The sequence below is a fragment of the Cervus canadensis genome, chromosome 5 (assembly GCF_019320065.1).
Source record: "Cervus canadensis isolate Bull #8, Minnesota chromosome 5, ASM1932006v1, whole genome shotgun sequence".
In the NCBI taxonomy this organism is placed as follows: domain Eukaryota; kingdom Metazoa; phylum Chordata; class Mammalia; order Artiodactyla; family Cervidae; genus Cervus; species Cervus canadensis.
Window position 1 is genome coordinate 10,636,792 of NC_057390.1, and position 22,942 is coordinate 10,659,733.

The window sequence follows — 22,942 nt, forward strand, 5'->3', positions numbered from 1 at the left end:
GTTTTAGTAACAGGGGTCTCTTACCCAAATTCTGCTGGTCACATGACTACCAAGCAGACACTCTTCTTTTGCAGCCAGATATGATCACATGACTAGGTACAAGCCAAGGGGAGGTGAGCAAAAGCAGTAAGTACAACTTCTGGCTCTTGTCCTTAAAAAATCAAGTTCTTGACCTCTATTTTCTCCTACTACCACCTTCAATCATTACCATCACCGTTACTCTCTCTTTTTAATTGGAGTATAACTGCCTTACCATGTTGTTAGTTTCCAGTGTGTAACAACCCATTCCCATTACTCCTGCCACATGAAAACGGTGACGTCTAGAACAACCCTGGGAGGCCACGGGTAACAGTGGCTCAACTGCCCACCCAGCTTGGTTCCTCAGAAGATTTCAAGAAGCAAAGTTACTTTCTTACCCTGGACCTGAAAGAGAAATACAATTCTACCTTATCTGAGCCATTGTATTTGGGTCTCTCTGTTACAGAAACATGGCCTACAACCTAATATTTACCAATAAATACGAATTAGTACTTCTTACTAGGGCATCTGGTCCCATCACGTCTTGGGAAATAGATGGGGAAACAGTGGAAACAGTGTCAGACGTTATTTTTTGGGGCTCCAAAATCGCTGCAGATGGCGATTGCAGCCATGAAATTAAAAGACGCTTACTCCTTGGAAGTTAAGTTATGACCAACCTAGATAGCATATTAAAAAGCAGAGACATTACTTTGCCAACAAAGGTCCGTCTAGTCAAGGCTATGGTTTTTCCAGTGGTCATGTATGGATGTGAGAGTTGGACTGTGAAGAAAGCTGAGCACCGAAAAACTGATGCTTTTGAACTGTGGTGTTGGAGAAGACTCTTGCGAGTCCCTTGGACTGCAAGGAGGTCCAACCAGTCGATCCTAAAGGAAATCAGTCCTGGGTGTTCACTGGAAGGACTGATGCTGAAGCTGAAACTCCAGTACTTTGGCCACCTCATGCAAACAGCTGACTTGTTGGAAAAGACCCTGATGCTGGGAGGGATTGGGGGCAGGAGGAAAAGGGGACAACAGAGGATGAGATGGCTGGATGGCATCACTGACTCGACAGACATGAGTTTGAGTAAACTCCGGGAGTTGGTGAAGGACAGGGAGGCCTGGCATGCTGCAATTCATGGGGTTGCAAAGAGTCGGACATGACTGAGTGACTGAACTGAACTGAACTAAGGTACAGGATCAGTGCCTAAATACCATAAATATTTAACACTTCTTTGAGATTTCTCTGTTTTACCTCTAAAATTATAACCTGGCATTCTATTTAATTTTAGTGCCACATGTGATTTCATATAAAAATATTTTAAATTGCATTGCCATTTCTCACATAATGGAGATGTACTTTTCCCTATTCCTCCTGCGAAGTACAACTAAAAATCCTGGACATTATATACAGAACAAAGTTAAGAAGAATCTGAAAGGTAAAGAGAAAAAAGGCAGACTGGCTAGGGACTTAGGGATCAGAGAATAACAAGAGAGTGATCCCTGGGTTTTCTTTTTACTTCAAATATCCCAGACTTTGAGTTAAAGACAGCAACCATGAACAAAGAGCACAGAAGAATACAAAGAGCTCTAACAAAAACCTGCTCTCATGAGTTAAAAAACAAGTAAAGGTGAAGTTCGGCAAGACACAAAACTTTTAGACAATAACTGCTCTCTTCCAGCCAAACATCACAGAAAAAATCTATGGCTTCACCCATACCCACACCAGCAAAGGCCAAGTGAGAAGCCTAAAGTTCCCTCCTTGAAAAACACTAATGCAGAATCCCAACATCCAGGCCAACGTGGTATTAGAGATGGTCGAAAAATTATACAACTACCATATGACCCAGCAAAGCAGTAAAGACTGATGTTCATCAAAAATCTACACAGGAATGTTTATATCAGCTTTATTTGTAATAGCCAACAACTGGAAAATAACAAAGTTACCTCATTCAATCGGTATATATTTAAACAAACTGTGGTACATTCATACCATGGAATACTACACATCAGTAAAAAATGAACAGACTATTGATATTGAATATTGTCCAGAGAATTATGCAGAGTGAGAAAAAGCCAACACTAAAAGACTGCATACAGTATTATTTCATTTATATGACATCCTTAAAGGACAAAATTATAGAAATAGAAACTAGATTAATGGTTGCCAGGGGTTAAGAATAGTGGGAATAAGACAGAAGTGGATATAGTTATTACAGGGAGACAAAAGGGACCCTTGGGGTGGTGAAAACATTAAGTATCCTGACTCTATCATGTCATTATCCTGGTTGTAATATATTATTACATACTTGCAAGACATCTTCATTTTTGGAAACTGGGTAAAGGGTAGAGGCAATCTTTCTATATTATTTCTTACTACTTTATGTCAATCTATGATTATTTCAAAATAAAATATTTAAATTTTTAAAAAGTCAATAAACTAAATACCACAGGACAAAACATTTTTAAAATGTGATTTTAATGCCATGGCTTCTTACTATCCTGACATTGCCACACATATCATTGGGAAATAAATGCTCCAATTTGAGAAGAATAAACTTAGTCCAGCTTCTTTAAACTGCACATGATTAGATTTATATTCATCCCCAAAGACATTTCTTTTTTCTTCCCAACAATCCATATCTTATAATTTTTTAGAATACTCCAAACCCCACAACCATCCATCACCTCCTTCAAGCTTTATAATAATTATAAACAGCTTTTCATAATAACTTTTCCATTTAAAAATTTTTTACAGCTTTGGTATTGGGCAAATCAATTTTAGTATTTTCATACAACCTTCTCCAGATATAGCCATAAGAATTTATATTACATCCCAACAATGTATCCCTTGATATGGAATAGGCTCTTAAGTGTGGACTTCCCTGGTGACCCAGTGGTTAAGATATACCTAATAGAAAATGGCTAAAATAAATGCTCTTCCAATGTGGGGGACCCAGATTCAATCCCTGGTCAGGGAACTGACCCCACATGCTACAACTAGATATCCTGCATGCCACAGCTAAGACCAGGCACAGCACACTAGCCCCCAAAAGGCTGCTGTTTTGCTCACAACCTTCTCTAATGATAAAATCATTCAGCAAACTATAAATGAAAGGGGCTTTCTCAACCAGATGAACAGCATTTACAGAAGATGCACAGCTAACATTATAGTTAATGGTGAAAGATCAGCTGCTTTTCCCTTAGGATAAAAACAACATAAAATGTACATACTTCCTCTTATAATACTGGAGGGTCTAGCCAGAGCAATCTGGAAACCAATTAAAAGAAATCAAGAAAGGAGAGGAAGAAGTAAAACCTTCTCTGCTTGCAGATGACATGATCTTCTACACAGGAAACCATAAGAAAATCAACTAGGACTAATAAACAAGTTCCTTAAAATTTAGGATATGAGTTTAACAGATAGCAGTCAACTACATTTCAACACACGGTGAACAATCCAAAAATGAAATCAAACAATTCCATCTACAACAGCATAAAAATAAAATACTTAAGAATATATTTATCAAAAAAATGAAGACTACACCACAGAACACTATTGAAACAAATTATAAAAGATCAAAATAAATGGAAAACTGGCCCAATGAATTGGAAGACTTTCATATTGTTAAGTATTCCCATACTGATCTATAGATTCAAGGGAATTTCCAACAAAATGTCAGCTGGCTTTTCTTCTTTGTAAAAATTGATCCTAACATTTATGAAGAATTGACAAGTAGGTTAGAAAATTCATGGGGGAAAAAGTCTTTTAAATAAACAAACAGTGCGAGGACAACTAAATATCTATGTGTAAAATAATGAATATGTACTCCATATATAAATGAATGCCATTTCAGCTACTACATATATGGATTATTTTTATATTTAAAGTTTTGATACTTTGGTACATAAAATAGGAGATGTTGGTATAACCTAACTTTCTTTTTTTTAAAGAAGTGGCAAGCAGCCTGATTCATGAGAAGTGAAGTTTCTTGGCCATGTGCGACTCCTTGAGATCCCATGACCTGTGGCCTACCAGGCTGCTCTGTCCATGGAATTTTCCAGAGAAGAGTGTTGGAGTGGGTTGCCAATAACCTAACTTGTTCATAAGTGTTTTCCAGTTCTTTATAAATCCATTATTTTGCTAAAATAAATAAATAATGCCTCTAAGTGGACAGGCAACAAAAGTAAAACTATATGCATGCAGTTGTCTAGTTTCCCCAGCACCACTTACTGAAGACACTGTCTTTTCTCCATTGTATATTCTTGTCTCTTCTGTCACAGATTACAATAAATGGCCACAGGTGCATGGGTTCATCTCTAGACTTTCTATCCTGTTCCACTAATCTATATTTCTGTTCTTGTGCCAGTACCTATAGCTTACTGTAGCTTTGCAGTATAGTCTGAAGGCAGCCTGATTTCTCCAGGTCCATTATTCTTTCTCAAGATTGCTTTCACTATTCAGGATTTTTCTGTGATTCCATATAAAGTATAAAAAAATTTGTTCTAATTCTCTGAAAAATGCCCTTGATAATGATAGGGTTGGCAGTGAATCAGAATACTCCCTAACACTATACAGAAAAATAAACTAAAAAATGCTTATTCACAATCAGAAACTGTCACAGACATAGGGAACAAAATTATGGTTCAGTTCAGTCACTCAGTCATGTCCGACTTTTTGCGACCCTATGGACTGCAGCACGCCAGGCCTCCCTGTTCATCACCAATCCCTGGGGTCTACTCAAACACATGTCCATTGAGTTGGTAATGCCATCCAACCATCTCATCCTCTGCTGTCCCCTTCTCCTCCTGTCTTCAATCTTTCCCAGCATCAGGGTCTTTTCCAATGAGTCAATTCTTCACATCAGGTGGTCAAAGTATTGGAGTTTCACCTTCAACATCAGTCCTTCCAAAGAATTTTCAGGACTGATTTCCTTTAGGATGGACTCGTTGATCTCCTTGCAGTTCAAGGGACTCTCAAGAGTCTTCTCCAACACCACAGTTCAACAGCATCAACTCTTTGGTGCTCAGCTTTCTTTATAGTCCAACTCTCAGATCCATACATGACTACTGGAAAAACCATAGCTTTGATTAGACAGACCTTTGTTGGCAAAGGAATGTCTCTGCTTTTTAATATGCTGTCCAGGTTGGTCATAACTTTTCTTCCAAGCAGCAAGCGTCTTTTAATTTCATGGCTGCAGTCACCACCTGTGGTGATTTTGGAGCTCAAGGGGGTAAATGAGTGGTGGAATGAATTGGGAGATTGGGACTAACATGAACATACTACCATGCATAAAACAGATAACTATTGAGGACCTACTGTAGATCACAGGGGACTCCACTCACTGCTCTGTGGTGACCTGAACTCGACGGAGATCTAAGACAGAGCAGATATGTGTATGACTGATCCACTTTGCTGTAAAGCAAGAAACTAACACAATACAGTAAGCCAACCATATGCCAACAAAAATTAGTTTGAAGAAATACACCCCAAATTAAAATATACTGGTGCAACTATAAGTGAAGGCTTCCAGGGTGTCTCAGATGGTAAAGAATCTGCCTGCAATGCGGGAGATCTGGTTTCAATCCTTGGGTCAAGAAGAACCCCTTGGAGAAGGAAAGGCAACCCACTCCAGTATTCTTGCCTGGAGAACCCCATGGACAGAGAAGCCTGGTGGGCTACTGTTGGACACGACTGAGTGACTAACACTTTCTTTCACATTATCAGTTGAAAGACCCTTCTCCTCAAAGAAAACTAATGTTAATTTTGTTGTTTTTTTAAAGAGAAAAATTTTGATTTCTCTAATCCTAGACTATGATTGAGAGGTACAATGTGAATCTTTCACATATAATCATTCATATTTTAGTTTTAACAACAAAGAAGTGTACAAATTTTAGTTTAAATCAATCACAACTTTCAATGGCGAAGTGTTTTACAGAAACTCAAATTAACTCTTTTGATTTACTTTAGTATGAAAAGTAAAAACTCCAAGAGTGTTAAGTCAAAATTTAAAAGTGTATCAAAGTACACAATCAAGAGAGCTAAAAGGCAACCTACAGAAAGAGCACAAGTATTTGCAAATCATGTATATGATGATGGGTTACTGTCCAGAATATTGGGATGTCCCTGTAGCTCAAATGGTAAAGAATATGCCTGCAGTGCAGGGGACCTGGGTTCGATCCCTGGATAGGGAAGAACCTCTGGAGAAGTGAATGGCAATCCACTCCAGTATTCTTGCCTGGAGAATCCCATGGACAGAGAAGCCTAGCAGGTTACAGTCTGTGGGGTTATAGAGTCGGACATGACTGAGCTACTAACACACACATCTAGAATATATAAAGAATTCTTACAACTTAAACAAAGAAACAAACAAAAACAACCCAAACCAAAAATGGGTATAGGTCTTGAATAGACATTTCTCCAACGAAGATATACAACTGGCCAACAAGTCCATGAAAAGATATTCAAATCAATAATCATCAGCAAAATGCAACTCAAAAGCACAATAAGGTATCACTTTATATCTGCAACATGGCCATTATGAAAGAAAAAAAAAAACTCAGAAAATAATAAGCGTTGCTGAGAATGTGAAAAAATTTAAATCTTTGTGCATTATTGATGTTAATGTAAAATGGCTACTAAAGAAAACTGTATGGCAGTTCCACAAAAACTTAAAAAGTAGAGTGACCACATGATCTAGCAATTCTACTTCTGGGTCTGTACCGAAATACTTAAAAGAAGGATCTCAAGGAGATATTTTTGTATGTTCATATTCATAGCAGCTCTATTCACAACAGCCAAAAGATGGAAACAACTCAAGTGTCCACGGATGAATGAATGAATAAATAAATGTGGTACATACATACAATGAAATACTATTCGGCCTAAAAAGGAAAGATATTGTGACACATGATACAAAATGGATGAATTCTGAGGACACAATTGTCAAAGAAAGACAAATACTATATGATCCCACTTTTATGGAGCTACCTAAAGGAGTGAAATTCAGAGACAAATTATAATGGGGACTGCCAGGAGTTGGAGAAAAGGGGAGGAGGGAATGGGGGCTTATGGTTTAATGAATATAGAGTTTCAGTTTTATAAGAAGAGCTCTGAGGATTGTTTGACAACAATGTTAATACAGTTAAATACAGTCAACTGCCAGGTTAAAAATGGTTAAGATGATAAATTTTGTTATGTTTATTTCAGTACAATTTTTAAAAACAAAAATAATTTAAAATTGCCTCAAAGGGGGATCATGGACCTAGACATAATTAAAACTAAATCTCTGAAGATAATGTTAAACCTTTGTGACTCTCAATTATGCCATGATTTCCTAATATGACACCAAAAGCACAAGCAATAAAAGAGAATTATAAGTCAGACTTTGTAAAAAAACTTGTGCTTTGAAGGTCCCAACCAAGAAAGTGAAATGACAGCATATAGAATGAGAGAAAATACATGCAAACAATATATCTGATAAGAATCTAATATCAGAATATTCAATTCAACAGCGGTGGCAGTGGTGGTTTAGTCACCAAGCTGTGTCCGACTCTTGCTATGCCACGGACTGTCGCCCGCCAGGCTCCTCTGTCCATGGGGTTCTCCAGGCAAGAATACTGGAGTGGGTTGCCATTTCCTTCTCCAGGGCATCTTCTCGACCCAGGAATCGAACTGGTGTCTCCTGCATTGCAGGCAGATGATTTACCGACTGAGCTATGAAGGAAGCCCACAGTAAAGAGGGAATTCAACAGTAAAGATAATTAAATTTTAAAATGGTCAAAAGATCTGAACAGAGATATTTCTGCAAAGAAGATAAACAAATGACAAGCACATGAAAAGATATCCAATATCATTAATTATTAGGAAAATAAAAAACATGATGATACTACTTCATACTCATCAGAATAACTATAATCAAAAAGACAGAAAATAGTTATGTTTAAAAGGATATGGATCCATATCCTTTTAAACATAACTATTTTCTGTCTTTTTGATTATAGTATGACAAAAACCACTACAATATTGTAAAGTAATTAGCCTCCAACTAATAAAAATAAATGAAAAAAAAAAGGATATGGAGAAACTAAAACACTCATATACTGGTGGCAGGAATGTAAAATAGTACGGTTACTTTGAAAAACACTTTATTAGTTCCTTAAGACGTTAAACAGAGTTACCACATGTCCTGGCAATTCCACTCCTAGGTATATAGCCAAGAGGTATGAGGCACGTTACCTCAATTTTCATTGCAGAACTGTTTATAACAGCCAGGACATGGGAGCAACCTAGATGCCCATCAGCAGACGAATGGATAAGAAAGCTGTGGTACATATACACAATGGAATATTATTCAGCCATTAAAAAGAACACATTTGAATCAGTTCTAATGAGGTGGATGAAACTGGAGCCTATTATACAGAGTGAAGTAAGTCAGAAAGAAAAACACCAATACAGTATACTAATGCATATATATGGAATTTAGAAAGATGGTACTGATAACCCTACATGTGAAACAGCAAGAGAGACACATATATACAGAACAGTCTTTTGGACTCTGTGGGAGAAGACGAGGGTGGGATGATCTGAGAGAACAGCACTGAAACATGTATATTATCATACGTGAAACGAATCGCCAGTCCAGGTTCAGTGCATGAGACAAGTGCTCAGGGCTGGTGCACTGGGATGACCCAGAGGGATGGGATGGGGAGGGAGGTGGGAGGGGCGTTCAGGATGGGGAACACATGTACACCCATGGCTGATTCATGTCAGTGTATGGCAAAAACCACTACAATATTATAAAGTAATTAGCCTCCAATTAAAATAAATAAATTTTAAAAAATGTCCAATCAAAACCTCTTCACTTATGTTTATACCAGCACCATTCACAACGGCCAAAAGTGGAACCAAATGTCTATCAACCATTGAATGGATAAATAAAATATATCTATACAGTGGTATATTATTCGGCAATTAAAAGTACTTAAGTACTTATTCACGCTACTATGCAACATGCAGAAATCTCAAAAATGTTATGCTAAGTAAAAGAAAGCAGTCATAAAAGACCATGTATTATGGGACTGCATTTATATGAAATATCCAGAACAGGCAAATCCATAAAGAAAGATAGTAGATTATTGGTTCCAGGAATAGAGGAATGGGGGTAGAATGGTTAAAAAAAAAAAAAAGGTTCTAAAATTTAGCTATCGGATAATTCTGTAAATAAAGGAAAAAACCACTGAATTAAATATTTTAAATGAGTGATTATTACTGTGTATATATAATAGTGAGATAAGCTGTTAAAAAGTAGTTTATTCTCTGTGAGTCTCTGTTTCGTAAGTTCATTTGTATTATTTCTTTTTAGATTCCACATGTAAGAGATGTCATATGATATTTCTTCTTTGTCTGACTTACTTCACTCAGTATGATAATATCTAGGTCCGTCCATGTTGTTGCAAATAGCATTATTTCATTCGTTTTAATGGCTGAGTAAGACTCTATTATATGTAGATTATACATACATACACACATTCATACACACACACACACACACACACACACACACGGTTGCTGGGTGGGGAAGGGTGGTTAGGGAGTTTGGGATGGACATGTACTCACTGCTATGTTTAAAATGGAAAACCAACAAGGACCTACTATGTAGCACATGGAACTCTGCTCAGGGTTGGAGGGGAGTTAGGGGAAGAATGGATTCATGTATACGTATGGCTGAGTCCCTGTGCTATCCACCTCAAACTATCACAACATTAATAATTGGTTATACCCCAATATAAAGTTAAAAAGTTTTTTTTTGAAAGTACAGTTTAGCTAATGTATGTCCTTTATGAATTTCCAGAGACAATTTCTCAATTAAAATTTCTACCTAACAGAGTTTTTTGAGTTTTATCAGATTATTCTTATTGTTCAGTTTAATATCACAAATCACAGACCTCATGTAACAAACCAGAAAGAAAATAATAGTTCCTCCCTGTCACATAAAACAAACAAAACTAAACACAAACATACACATATGTACACACACACACACAGCCACACAAACACAGTCATCTAGCACTAAAAGTAAAAAATCTACTATCTACAAACAAATGAAACATGGATTACTATTTCATGCAAAACTCCCGTGAGGAAATTTCCTCACAGTCCAGTGGTTAGGACTCTGTGGTCTCACTGCCAAGGGCCAAGGTTCAAATCTTGTTCAGGGAACTGAGATTCCACAAGCCACATGGTGCAGACAAACAAACAAACAAATAATTTAAAATAAAACTGGACTTTCTTGGTAATTCAGTGTTTAAGAATATGTCTCCCAATGCAGGAGACACTGGTTGATCCTTGATTCAGGAAAATTCCACCTGCTGCAGGGCAACTGAACTGATGCTCTGGAGCACACCCTAGAGCCAGTGCTCAGTAACAAGAGAAGTCACTGACTCAATAAACATGAAGTTAAGCAAATTCCAGGATAACGTGGAGGACAGCGGAGTCTGGTGTGCTGCAGTCCACGGGGTCACAGAAAATCAGACAAGACTGAACAACAACAACAGCACTAAACAATCTGCATCTGCTTAAACCCATGGATGCAAAGAACAACTGTGATATTACATGTGAATTTTCAGCTGAATGGAGCCGGGGCAGGCTCCCTAACCTCCGTATTGTTCAAGGAGCAATTGTACTGTGTCTCAGGGAAACTTTTTCAGTTTACCCTGCTCAAAGTTAATTAAGCTTCTTGGATGTATGTTTTCTATCAATTTGGCAAGTTTTCAACAATTACTTCATTAAATATTATTTCTGTGCCTTTTTTCTTTTCTCTCCCTCTGGGACTTCCGTTATACATGTTGGTATGCTGGTGGCATCTCACGGCTCTGGTAATTTTTTTCATTCTTTTCTCTTTCTGGGTTTTCAAAGTTGAAAATCTCAACTGATGCATTTTCAAATTCTCTCTTTGCCTGCTCAAATGTGCTACTAAAACCTGCTAGTGGATTTTTCCTTTCAGTTATTATATTTTCAGCTCCAGAATTTCAATTTGGATCCTTTTTATAATTGTTATCCCTTTTTTGACATCTCTCTTTGGTGAGATAGCTTTTTCTTGCTGGTCTTCAGTTTGTTGACCATAGCTTCTTTAGCTCTTTGAGCACATTTAAAATCTTTTTTTATAATTCTTGGGCTTCCTTAGGGACAGTTTTTATTAATTACTGTTGACTTTTGAACAACTTGGATTTGAACTGTGAGGGTCCACTTATATGATTATTTTGCAATAGTAAATATCAATACTACAGTACATCATGGTCTGTGGTTGAATCCACAAATGGGGTAAAAAAAAAATCACAGAAATGGAGAACTGAGTAAAGTTATATGGGAATTAATCCCTGCATAGTGTTACTGTAAACTGTATTTTCCCCCTGACAACATCCATATTCTGTGTCTTTAAGCACATCATGATTTGTTGACAATTGGACATATCAAATATAGTGTGGCAACCCTGGATACCAGATTCTCCCCCAAGCTGGAATTTCGTGTTGTTGTTTGTTGTGGGTAATTGTTCTGTACATTCTTTGTGTGTGGCACTGATGTCTTGTTAGCTTTGCTTAACTGTCAGCTATCATCTTGACAGAGTTTCCATAAACATTCACAGCCAAAAAGAAGAAAACAACTTTCCCCAGTCTGTTCTGATTTTCTCTATGTTGAAGCATTCCAACAGTTAGCCAGCTCTATACTTTGACTTACAGCCTGTGCAATGCAAGTCTGAAAGTTTAATCAGAGATGAAAGCTTAAGGTCTTCTTGGGCCTTTTCTGAGAATGAGTCCAGCTTTGGGCATGCACATGGCCTCAACTCCCCAGTATAAGCAGGACCTTTAAAAAGGCCTATTCCCCATGTGTCTCATTTTTCAACTGCTTTCTCCCCAAGTTTTACAATGTTCCTCTTGTTTATCCTGTTATCCCCAGACCCAGTCTGCTACAGTCAATACTCCAGCCAAACACAGGCAGGGAAGTTGTTGCATCCTCAGAAAAGCTCTTGACTGAGTGAAAGCCGCCACACTGATCCTTCAGGGAGTTGTAAGACAGGCTGAAACACCTAGTAATAACTTTTTAAGAGTAAGGTTTGTATTGCACCCTCTGTAACTGTTAACCCACATTAGGAGTGTCGTCTGTCATCTTCAAAGCTACTGTAGATGGAGGATGGTTAGGCAGGTGATTTAAGAAGCCTCAGTCAGTGTTCTCCTATAGAACAATTGCTCTTTACTTCAGTAATCATTCCCTAGTTTTTTAAGTTCTGACTAGATTCCAGAGATCTACAAAAATTGGTTCTGATAGATTTTGCTAGCTTGTTATTTTTGTGCAGAAATGGAGCCTTGGAGTTCCCTACTTGACCATTTATGGCAACATCATTTACAAATGTTGTATGTATGTATGTATAAAAAAGAATATATGATCTTTGACGATGCTGACTGCTAATTTCAAATACTTTTTTTTTTAAAAATCATATTGAGGCATTACTGGCCTATGCTAGAGAAACATTTTTAATTGGGAACAGATTTTTACTTTTAATTTTCATTCCCAACTATCTTTTTGGAACACAGTGAAATAACTACAGTTTTCCTGCTATGTAAAACATGTTTTACAAATTTCCTAAGACTGAACTATCTGCTTTGCTGGCTTAAGCTCTACTTGTTCATGATATATTATCAATACCGAATACCAAATATTAATATTTACTTTAAATATTTTTCATCTATTTGTCACATTAGATTCTTTTTTTAATATATAACATATATTGTGTTAAGAACACTTAATACAAGACCCACCCTGTTGACAGAGTACATCTCTTTTTTAAGTGCAAAAAGGAGTATTATTAACTATAAGTACCATATTGCAGAGTAGGTATATCTCTAGGATTTATTTTACATAATTGAAACTATATGCCCACTGAACACCAACTTCCTACTTATTCCCCATAGCCCTGACAACCACCATTCTACGCTGTTTTTATGAGTCTGACCATTTTGGAAATCCCATATATGCAATCATACAGTTGTCCTTCTGTACCTGGCTTATTTCACTTAGCATAATGTCTTCCACATTAATTCATGGTGACGCATATGGCAGGATTTCCTTCTTTTTAATGGCTATGTATTTACCATTTTATTTATCCATCAATATACTGCTTCCCTTGGAGAAGGCAATGGCACCCCACTCCAGAACTCTTGCCTGGAAAATCCCATGGACGGAGGAGCCTGGTAGGCTGCAGTCCATCGGGTCGCTACCAGTAGGACATGACTAAGTGACTTCACTTTCACTTTTCACTTTTACACATTGGAGAAGGAAATGGCAACCCACTCCAGTGTTCTTGCCTTGAGAATCCCAGGGATGGGGGAGCCTGGTGGGCTGCCGTCTATGGAGTCGCACAGGGTTGGACACGACTGAAGTGACTTAGCAGCATACTGCTTCCCTGGTGGCTCAGACCTTAGAGAATCTGCCTGCAATGTGGGAGACCTGGGTTCGATCCCTGGGTTTAGAAGATCCCCTGGAGAAGGGAAAGGCTACCCACTGCACTATATGTTTACTGTTCATCCATCAATAAACATATAGGTTATTTCCGTATCTTAACTACTGTGAAATCTTGCAAAGAACATGGGAGTGCAGATTATCTCTTTGAGATCCTAACTTCAATTCTTTTAGGTATCTACCCAAAGCAGGGATGCGGATCATATAGTGATTCTATTTTTAACTTTTTGAAAAACCTCTACACTGTTTACTACAGTGGCTGCACAATTTTATATTTCCTCCAACAATGCACAAGGGCTTCAGTTTTTTCACATCCTTTCCAACCCTTGTCTGGCATTTTGATAGCAGCCATAAGGAAAGTTATGACCAACCTAGACAGCATATTAAAAAGCAGAGGCATTACTTTGCCAACAAAGGTCTGTCTAGTCAAAGCTATGGTCTTCCCAGTAGTCATGCATGGATGTGAGAGTTGGACTATAAAGAAAGTTAAGCGCCAAAGAACTGATGCTTTTGAACTGTGGTGTTAGAGAAGATTCATGAGAGTCCCTTGGACTGCAAGGAGCTCCAACCAGTCCATCCTAAAGGAGATCGTTGTTGTTGTTTAGTCACTCAGTCGTGTCCAACTCTTTGCGACTCCATGGACTGTAGCCCCCAGGCTCCTCTGTCCATGGGATTCTCCAGGCAAGAACACTGGAGTGGGTCGCCATTTCCTTCTCCAGAGGATAGTCCCGCCCCAGGGATCAAACCCGCATCTCCTGCACTGGCAGGTGGATTCTTTACTATGAACCACCAAACCCAGTTAAAGCATATACCTAAAAAACAAAATTTTATAAATTGCAAAAGATGACAGATTGCTATCAGAAGGAAATCTGATGCTTTTATCTCACGGGACAATATAAATTACATTTTTCCCAACATTTTTGAGTCCCCTTACAGATTTTAAAATGTCAATCATCTTGCCTTCTAACACTCACCTGGGACCTGATGGGTACTTTAGCTATGAAGCCCCTTGGTCAGAGAGAGTCCTGGCCCATTAGAGGAACAAAGACCCACTAGGAGGCTGCTGGACTGCACTTAACCAAGTAACCTGAGATACAAATTTCAACTGAGATTCCAATGCACAGTGAGTGCCTTCAGTGGACAGTTCCTTTCTCCCAACCATACCTCCTACTAGTAAGTAGAAATAATTAACCCTGGATCCAGTGAAAGGACGGTGTGGGTGGAAATCTAAAAGGGGAGAAGAGGCACTCAGGTTGACACCAGCAACATCAGATGACGACATCATGGTGATACAGTCACGTCTGGCCCTGTCTCACTTTGGAGGAAGCCACCAATGAGACACTGACCCACAACAGCCCAATAACCAGTTATCACAAGAGGCACTCAGAGAGCAAGCACAAACTGATAAAATGCAGATGCCTGCTACTGTTGTCCCTATTCTGTGACTTTCATGCCCTCTGGTTCATGGGGCTTTCTCCACGGCCCCAGGAGACAACACCAGAAAATTACTGCAAGACCAGAGCACTCACTCACAACTGAACCCCAGGATGCAGCCCAAGAAGGGCTGCGCCCAAAATGCCACCAGGTATACTAACTGAGCTATTCAAGCACTCTGTCTTAAATTGGACCAAAGCACAAATGCTTCAAGGCCACCAGCCTCACGCTGCCCTAATTTCACCCTTAACTGGCTGATAGGATTACACAGTTCAAACCCATCTCTGGTGATACAAGACTAAAGATTAAATTGTCAGAAGCGTATAACTAAATTTTCTTTAAACCAAGGGTACACACATGCCTCTAACCTTTACTATTTACAATGGTGACCTCCTATGCCTTGAAGAAGGGCACACTTAATCATTTGCAAGATTCACCCCCAGAAATCCCCAAAATTTACCAAGAATTTGAGTTAGCAACAGACACTCCCAAAGGTGCAAGCAAACCTTAATCAGAATATCCCAACTCTATGCAACCCTGTTAGACCCTATGGGCCTTCAATTCCCTTCCTCACTGACTAGAGAGCGACCTACTCAAGAACGGCTCCCTTCACCTGCAATAGCACTTCATAATGCCCAACTCCATAATAATGCCAAACATGCTGATCTGAGATGACAATGTCTCAGCAGATGACAGCATGGGACACAACTTCATCATGAATACTGCCTCCACAATTTTCCACTATGGAAGAGGTGACACCCAGGAAAGCACGGTGGCTGATGATGGCAAGCACTTCCCAGAACTTGGTTGCCAAACTGAATGCCTAGTTATCTAAATTCCCAGCTGATGACCCATTTTCGTGGCAATTTGTAGAGTTACCCCAAGTTCTCCTTGCTTACTACACTTGCTGCTGAGATGTGAGGTGGCACTTTGACTGCAGGCTGCTCTCCACTACACCTTTAAATTTTGATAAGTTAAGGTACGTGTCAACTCTCTAAACCTTTTAAATGTCTGATTAAATGCTTCATATAATTGCTTACCCTCACCACACATTATTAGATTGATCCACATTATGTGACCTAATTGAGGGCTAGTAAATTTAATTCTGTTGAGAGGACTTCTCCCTGGGTATAGATGCTACAATCACCATAGGACTTCCTCATCACTCCCCTACATACACACTCTCTGGAACTGAAGCCACAGGGTCATCTCCCTACACAACGTCAAGGGAATCTTTTCCCACTGTCAAAACTCAGGGTTCCACAATCCTCTCATTCAAGTCCTCCCACAGTCTTAATATTTTTATACAATGGGCAGAAACCAGTGCTTTTTTTTTCTCCTGAGCTGCTGTAATTGCTGAACATATTATCAAACTCAACAAAGGCTTCTTTCCTGAGTCAGTGGCCTACTTAGCTAATTTCTTGACCCTGCTCCCATTTTCCCAATGGAAGCCATCTCATGCATCTCCATGGCTTACCCAGCTCCTCCCTATGGTGATCACCTGTTCCCATGCAACACTTTGCAATACAGTATGTGGCATTTGGCAGGAGCCCCACATGCACTTTATAACCCACCATGTCTGTCCATGCACTAACACACCCCACCTGTGACACCACATGGTTGAACACGACCTATACCTCTCATCCCAAAGAGCACAATTCCCATGGTCTTGAGTCTCATGGTTCAGCCTCCCCAGGGGAACCCCAACTTGCTTGGATATACTCAGTATAACAGTCGGTGTCCACTGTGGGTTTAGTACCCAGGAGCAAACATATATACATGGTTCCTCATATATGCACTTCTCCCTTCCTCAGCCACCAATGCTCATCTGCCTCCTTGCCAGCTCTCTGGTAAGTCCTGTCTGTTCACACCAAGATAGTTAAGTCTCCCTGGGACTACCCTTACAAACCACTGAATAGGATCCCCAAAATGTCTCTTTTTAAACTACCTCACATCAAAAACATTCAGTACCCATCCCCATCATGTTGGAAATAGGTCTGCTACATCATGGGAACTGAGTCAGGCACCACAACAGGCAAGCAACAACAAAGTATTAAATTAAATTAGTAAGGCAAACACCAAACTTTCAACTACCCTGGCTAAAAACACTGGGCTGTTACACCAAAGCCCAGCCTTAATGCAGTAACAGTACAATTTTTTAGTGTAGATGGTTTTGGACAACCATTTGGCTTTAGGTTACTATTGGCCAAGGAAAGGGAAACCGCAAAGGGTACCTCTTGTTGCATGTATATTAATAATTCTGGACATACTTAGACATTTACAAATGATATCCCAACAGGTACAAGTATTTCATAATCTCACCCAAGTTTTAAATCAAATACCTACCTTAATCTTATCCATGAGCTTTATTTTCTGAGCTGAACCCCCCAAAATGGGAGGAGATGGTTACAGACAGGATTTCAAACCACCACTTGTCTATTTATACTGCTGAGTGGCATTTTGCTTTGCTTAGATGTTTCATCTGCTGGGTGACCAAAATCCTGCCAACAGCTTTTAGTATCTCCACCATCTAGACAGTGCCCATGATTTTCCCTAAAGACTAATGCCTAGGCATCACAGGGTCAATTGTGATGAGAAAACAGCTATTCTGAGTTGCTACACAAGCATTTTACAGTGTGACAACCCTGCTCACACCCTGAGCCTAGACAGATAAGGACCTGAGCTTAGGACTCCTGTGACAAGTTCCTGCTTCCTTTTTCTCAGAGCTCCTTTCAAAATAACCACGTAGAGTTGAATTCACAAAAAGGTAGCAAAATCTCCCCCAAAATGCTTTTCAACTAATATGTGCTTGCTACTCTGATCTCTATCTTCTGCTCACTTGTGACCTGGGACAGAGGACTGCCTTTCCTAGGCTACTGGATACCCCATCCCCCTTTCTGCGATCTGAAAGAATAAACTTGTGACTTTACTGCCTTGTAGAGTGTAGTGCCATTGTGTCTTCAATCAAAATGACCAAGTGTTTACACTTCCTCAAAGTGAAAGCTCAGGTGCTAACAGAGCTATATGTCAACCCCATGTGAAAGGCTTGTGCCTAATAATTCATCTAGTTATGTGAGTATTCTTAATTTAATACAGAAGTTATAGCCCCCACAACAGAACATATTTACAAAGCAAATTATATGAAGAGACAGAGCAAGTATCAAACCCAGATATGGCGAAGATGCTGAGATTATGAGACCAGAAATTTAAAACAACTATGATTAACATGCTAAAGGCTCTAATGAATAAAGTGGAAAGCATTCATCAAGAATAAAGGGACAATATAAGCAGAAAGATGAAGATCTGAAGAAAGAATAAAAAACATGCTAGAGATCAAAAACACTGTAGCAGAAATGAAGAAAACCTTTGATGGAATTATTAGATTGCACAGGATTCAAGACAAGAAACCCGAGACTTAGCATTGAAACATATATATTACCATATGTAAAACAGATGACCAGTGCAAGTTTGATGCATGAAGCAGGGCACTCAAAGCCAGTGCTCTGGGATAACCCAGAGGGATGCGGTGGGGAGGGAGGTGGGAGGGGGTTCAGGATGGGGGGACACATGTGCATCGTGGCTAATTCATGTTGATGTATGGCAAAAAAAAATCACAATATTGGAAAGTAATCATCCTCCAATTAAAATAGATAATTTAAAAAAAAGAATATCTCAACAAAAACCTCTGAAAACACAAAACAAAGAGAACAAAGACTGAGCAGGAAAAGGAGGACAGAATATCAAAGAACTCTAGGAAAACTACAGAAGGTTTAACACATGAGAATGAAATTATTTGGACAAAGAAAAGACAGAAAAAAATCATTGATGCAACAATGACTAAGAATTTCCCCTAAATTAATGTCAGACACCAAACTGCAGATTCATGAAGTTCAAAGAACATCAGGCAGAGTAAATGTGAAGAAAAAAATCACTATGCCTAAGTATAAAGTAACATTTTCAAAGTACAGAAAAATCAAAGATAAAGAAAAAATCCTGAAAGAAGCCAGACACAGAAAAATCTAAAGAGAAGCAGAGAATTACTTCCCACTTTCCCACAAAACCATGTTAACAAGAAAACAGACTGAAATATTAAAAATGTTAAGAGAAAAACTGCACCAACTTAGAATTCTAAACTCTCCCTATGAAATTATCCTTCAAATTGATAAAGAAATACATTCTCAGAAAAACAAAACTCGAGGGAATTTGTTACCTGTAGGACTGCCATATAATAACTTAACAGAAGTACTCAAGAAGAGAAAATATAGTTCAGAAACTCAGATCTACATAAAGGTAGTAAGATCATCAAAGAGGAAACAAGTAAAGGACTGAAAAAAAAAAATAACACAACTTCTTTTCCTCATCCTTAATTGGTATCAATAGCTTACTCAACAAATTTCTTGTGCATCTTCTTTAACCACAATGACATGAAACTAGAAATCAACCACAGAAAGAAAAACAAAGGATAAAAACTACTACAGGGAGCCTAAACAATATGCTACAAAAAAATCTTTCATTGAGTCAACAATGAAAGCAAAAAGGAAATAAGAAATACTTGAAGCAAATGACAACAAAAATATAACTACACAAAATCTACAGGATGCAGCAAAAGCAGTCTGAAGAGGGATGTTTATAGCAATATAGGCCTCATTCAAAAAACAAGAAAAATCTCAAATAAACCAATATAAAAACCAGAAAAAGAAGAACATTCAAAACCTAAAGTCATCAAAGGAAGGAAATGATAAAGATCAGAGAGGATGAAAATAGATTTTAAAAAAAATCAATAAAAGCAACAGCTGGGTTTTTCAAAGGATAAAATAAAAAAACCTCTAGAAAGGCTCACCAAGAACAAAAGAGGACAAAATAAAATGAAAAATAAAAGAGAGGGGGAAAAATCACAGAAATACAAAAATCATAAGAATATACTATGAACAACTATAATACTTTAAGACAACAAGATGGACAACCTTGAAGAAATGGACAAGTTACTGGATATAGAGCTTGCCAAAACTGAATTAAGAAAAAACAGATAATCTGAACAGACCAGTCACTAGAAGTGAAGTAGAATCTTTAACTGGGGAAAAAAAAAATTCCCTACAAACAGAAGTAAGGACCAAATGACTTCATTGGGGAATTCTACCAAACAACAAAGAAGAAAAGAACTTAAACCTGAACTACTGAAACTCTTCCAAAAGATTAAAGGGGACGGAAGACTCCCAAAATCATTCTATGAAACCACCACCATCACCCTAATATCAAAACCAGACAAACACACTACCAAAAAAGAAAAATATAGGCCAATATCTTTTATAAATATAGATGTAAAAATCCTCAACAAAATATCAGCAAACCAAATTCAGCAACACATAAAAAGCATCATACATCATGACCAAGTTGGATTAATACCAGGGTCACAAGGATGGTTCAACATATGCAAATCAATCAAAGTGATATACCATATCAACAAAAGAAGACAAAAAACCTCATGCTAAACAGATGCAAAAAATTCATTTATGATACATCCATTTATGATACAAACTCTCACCAAAGTGAGTATAAAGGGAACATACATCAACATAATAAAAGCCATTTATGACAAACCCACAGCCAACATAATGCTCAACAGTGAAAACCTGAAAGCCTCTTGCTAAATTCTGTAACAAAACAAGGATGCCTACTCTCACCACTTCTATTCAACACAGTATTAGAAATCCTAGATACAGCAATCAGACCAGAAAAAGAAATAAAAGGTTTCCAAATTGAAAAGTAAAAGGCAAAACTGTCATTAGATGCAGATGAAATGATAGTCTATACAGAATACCCTAAAGAGTCCACAAAAAAACTATTAGAACTAATAAATGAACTCAGCAAGTCAGCAGAATACAAGATTTATACACATATACACACATAAATCTGCTGCATTATTTTACACTGACTATGATGCTAGAGTGAAAGTAAAAACGGAATCCTATTCCAAACTGAATCAAAGAAAACAAGGTTCAGAAATCAAACAAGCGTGGTATTGGGACAAAACCAGACATATAGATCAACAGAACAGAAAAGAAAGCCCAGAAATAAACCCAGAAACCTACACTCAATTAGCCTTCAAAAGAGGAGGTTAAAAGCTACAGTGGAGAAAAGACAGTCTTTTCAGCAAGTAATGTTGGGAAAGAGGGACAGCCTCATGTCAATCAATAAAGTTAGAACAGTCCATCACACCATACACAAAAATAAACCCAAAATGACTTAGAGGCTTAACTTCTAGAAGAGAACATTCCCTGGGGGGGAAAAAAAAAATCATAGCAACATTTTCTTAGATCAGGCTTGCAAGGCAAAAGAAATAAAAGCAAATTTAAACAAACAGGGCCTAGTCAAATTTATAAGCTTTTCCACAGCAGAGAGACCATAACCGAAATGAAAATAACCTATGGACTGGGAGAAAATATCTACAAATGATGCATCAAAAAAGAGATTAATTTCTAAAACATACAGGTAATAAAAATCAGTATCAAACAAACAAACCAATCAAAAAAACTGAGAGAAGACCTAAATAGACATTTCTACAAAGACATATACATGGCCAGAGGCATACGAAAATATACTCAACATCCTAATTAGAGAAATGCAAATCAAAACTACAATGACCTCACAACAGTCAGAATGGCCATCACCAAAAGTTTTACAAACAATAAATACCGCAGAAGGTGTAGAGAAAAGGGAACCCTCCTACACTGGTCCTGAGAATTTAAATTGGTGCGGCCACTATGGAAAACATCAAGGACTTTCCTTTAAAAACAGAGTTACCATGTGATCCAACAACCCCTCGCTTGGGTATATGTCCAGAAAGATGAAAACTCTAATTCAAAAAGACACATAAACCTCAATTTTCATATCAGCACTATTTACAATACATGGAAGCAACCTAAGTGTCCACGGACAGATGAATGGATAAAGATGTGGTGTGTGCGTGCACGCACACACACACACACACACACGGAAATATTACTTGACCACCAAAAAGAATGAAATATTGTCTTTTTAAGCAACATGAATAAACCTAAAGACTACCATTCTAAGTGAAGTAAGTCAGATGAGAAAGACAAATATCATATGGTATAACTTACATGTTAAATCTAAGAAGTAATAGAAATGAACATACAAAACAGAAACAGACTCAAAGACATAGAAAACAAACCTACAGTTATCAAACGGGAAAGGAGGAGAGGAGGGATAAAATAAAGAGTATGGGATTAACACATCACTATATATAAAGTATATAAAAAACAAGAGTTTACTGCATAGTGTAGGGAATTATATTCAGTATCTTATAATAAACTATAATAGGAAGGAGTCTGAAAAAGATTCCATGATGGGAAAGTATAATGAAGATATATGAATTATTTTGCAGTACACCTGAAACTAACACAGTATTCTAAGTTAACTAGAATTCCCAAAAATTTTTCTAATAAATTAAAAAAATGCCCAGAGATAAGAAAACAAGTAAATGAAGTTATATCTATGAGATACTATACTCTACTACACTGTAGCTCAAACTATGTATGGTCTGTGGGCTGAATCCAGTCAACTGCCTATTTATTTTTTCCTGCTTTTGTCAATGAAGTTTCATAAGAACACAGCCACATTAAAAAAATAAAACTATGTCTTCATTATATCTGAGTCAGACATGACTAAGCAACTGACCTGAACTGAACTTCATTATATACTACTGTAAATAATTAAGTAAACTTTAAAACTGTTTTGGAGATGGGAGGAAAAATGGTAGCAATGATAAAAGAAATAAAACAAAAGAATTGGGGTTGTTCTGTTATCAGAAGGTACTCATACTACCTGTGAAATGCTGTAGTGATATTTGAAAGTATACCTGAACTGGGTACAAATATATTTTACAAATTCTAGGAAAACTACCAAAAAAATTTTTTAAGAAAAACCTACAACATATATGCTAAGAAATGAGAGAAAC

General features: G+C 37.8%; 1 protein-coding gene and 1 long non-coding RNA gene across 11 annotated transcripts in view; both read right to left on the minus strand.

Annotated features, from left to right (window-relative positions):
* The window catches only part of ALMS1 (ALMS1 centrosome and basal body associated protein), a 202,481-nt gene that overhangs the window by 87,827 nt on the left and 91,712 nt on the right, over positions 1-22,942 (minus strand). The window lies entirely within an intron of this gene.
* Positions 1,233-22,125, minus strand: LOC122441508. Its single transcript, XR_006269380.1, has 3 exons — positions 20,482-22,125; positions 7,286-7,295; positions 1,233-1,244 (listed from the first exon to the last, which is right to left on the minus strand). It is a non-coding gene; the product is annotated as an uncharacterized LOC122441508 (long non-coding RNA).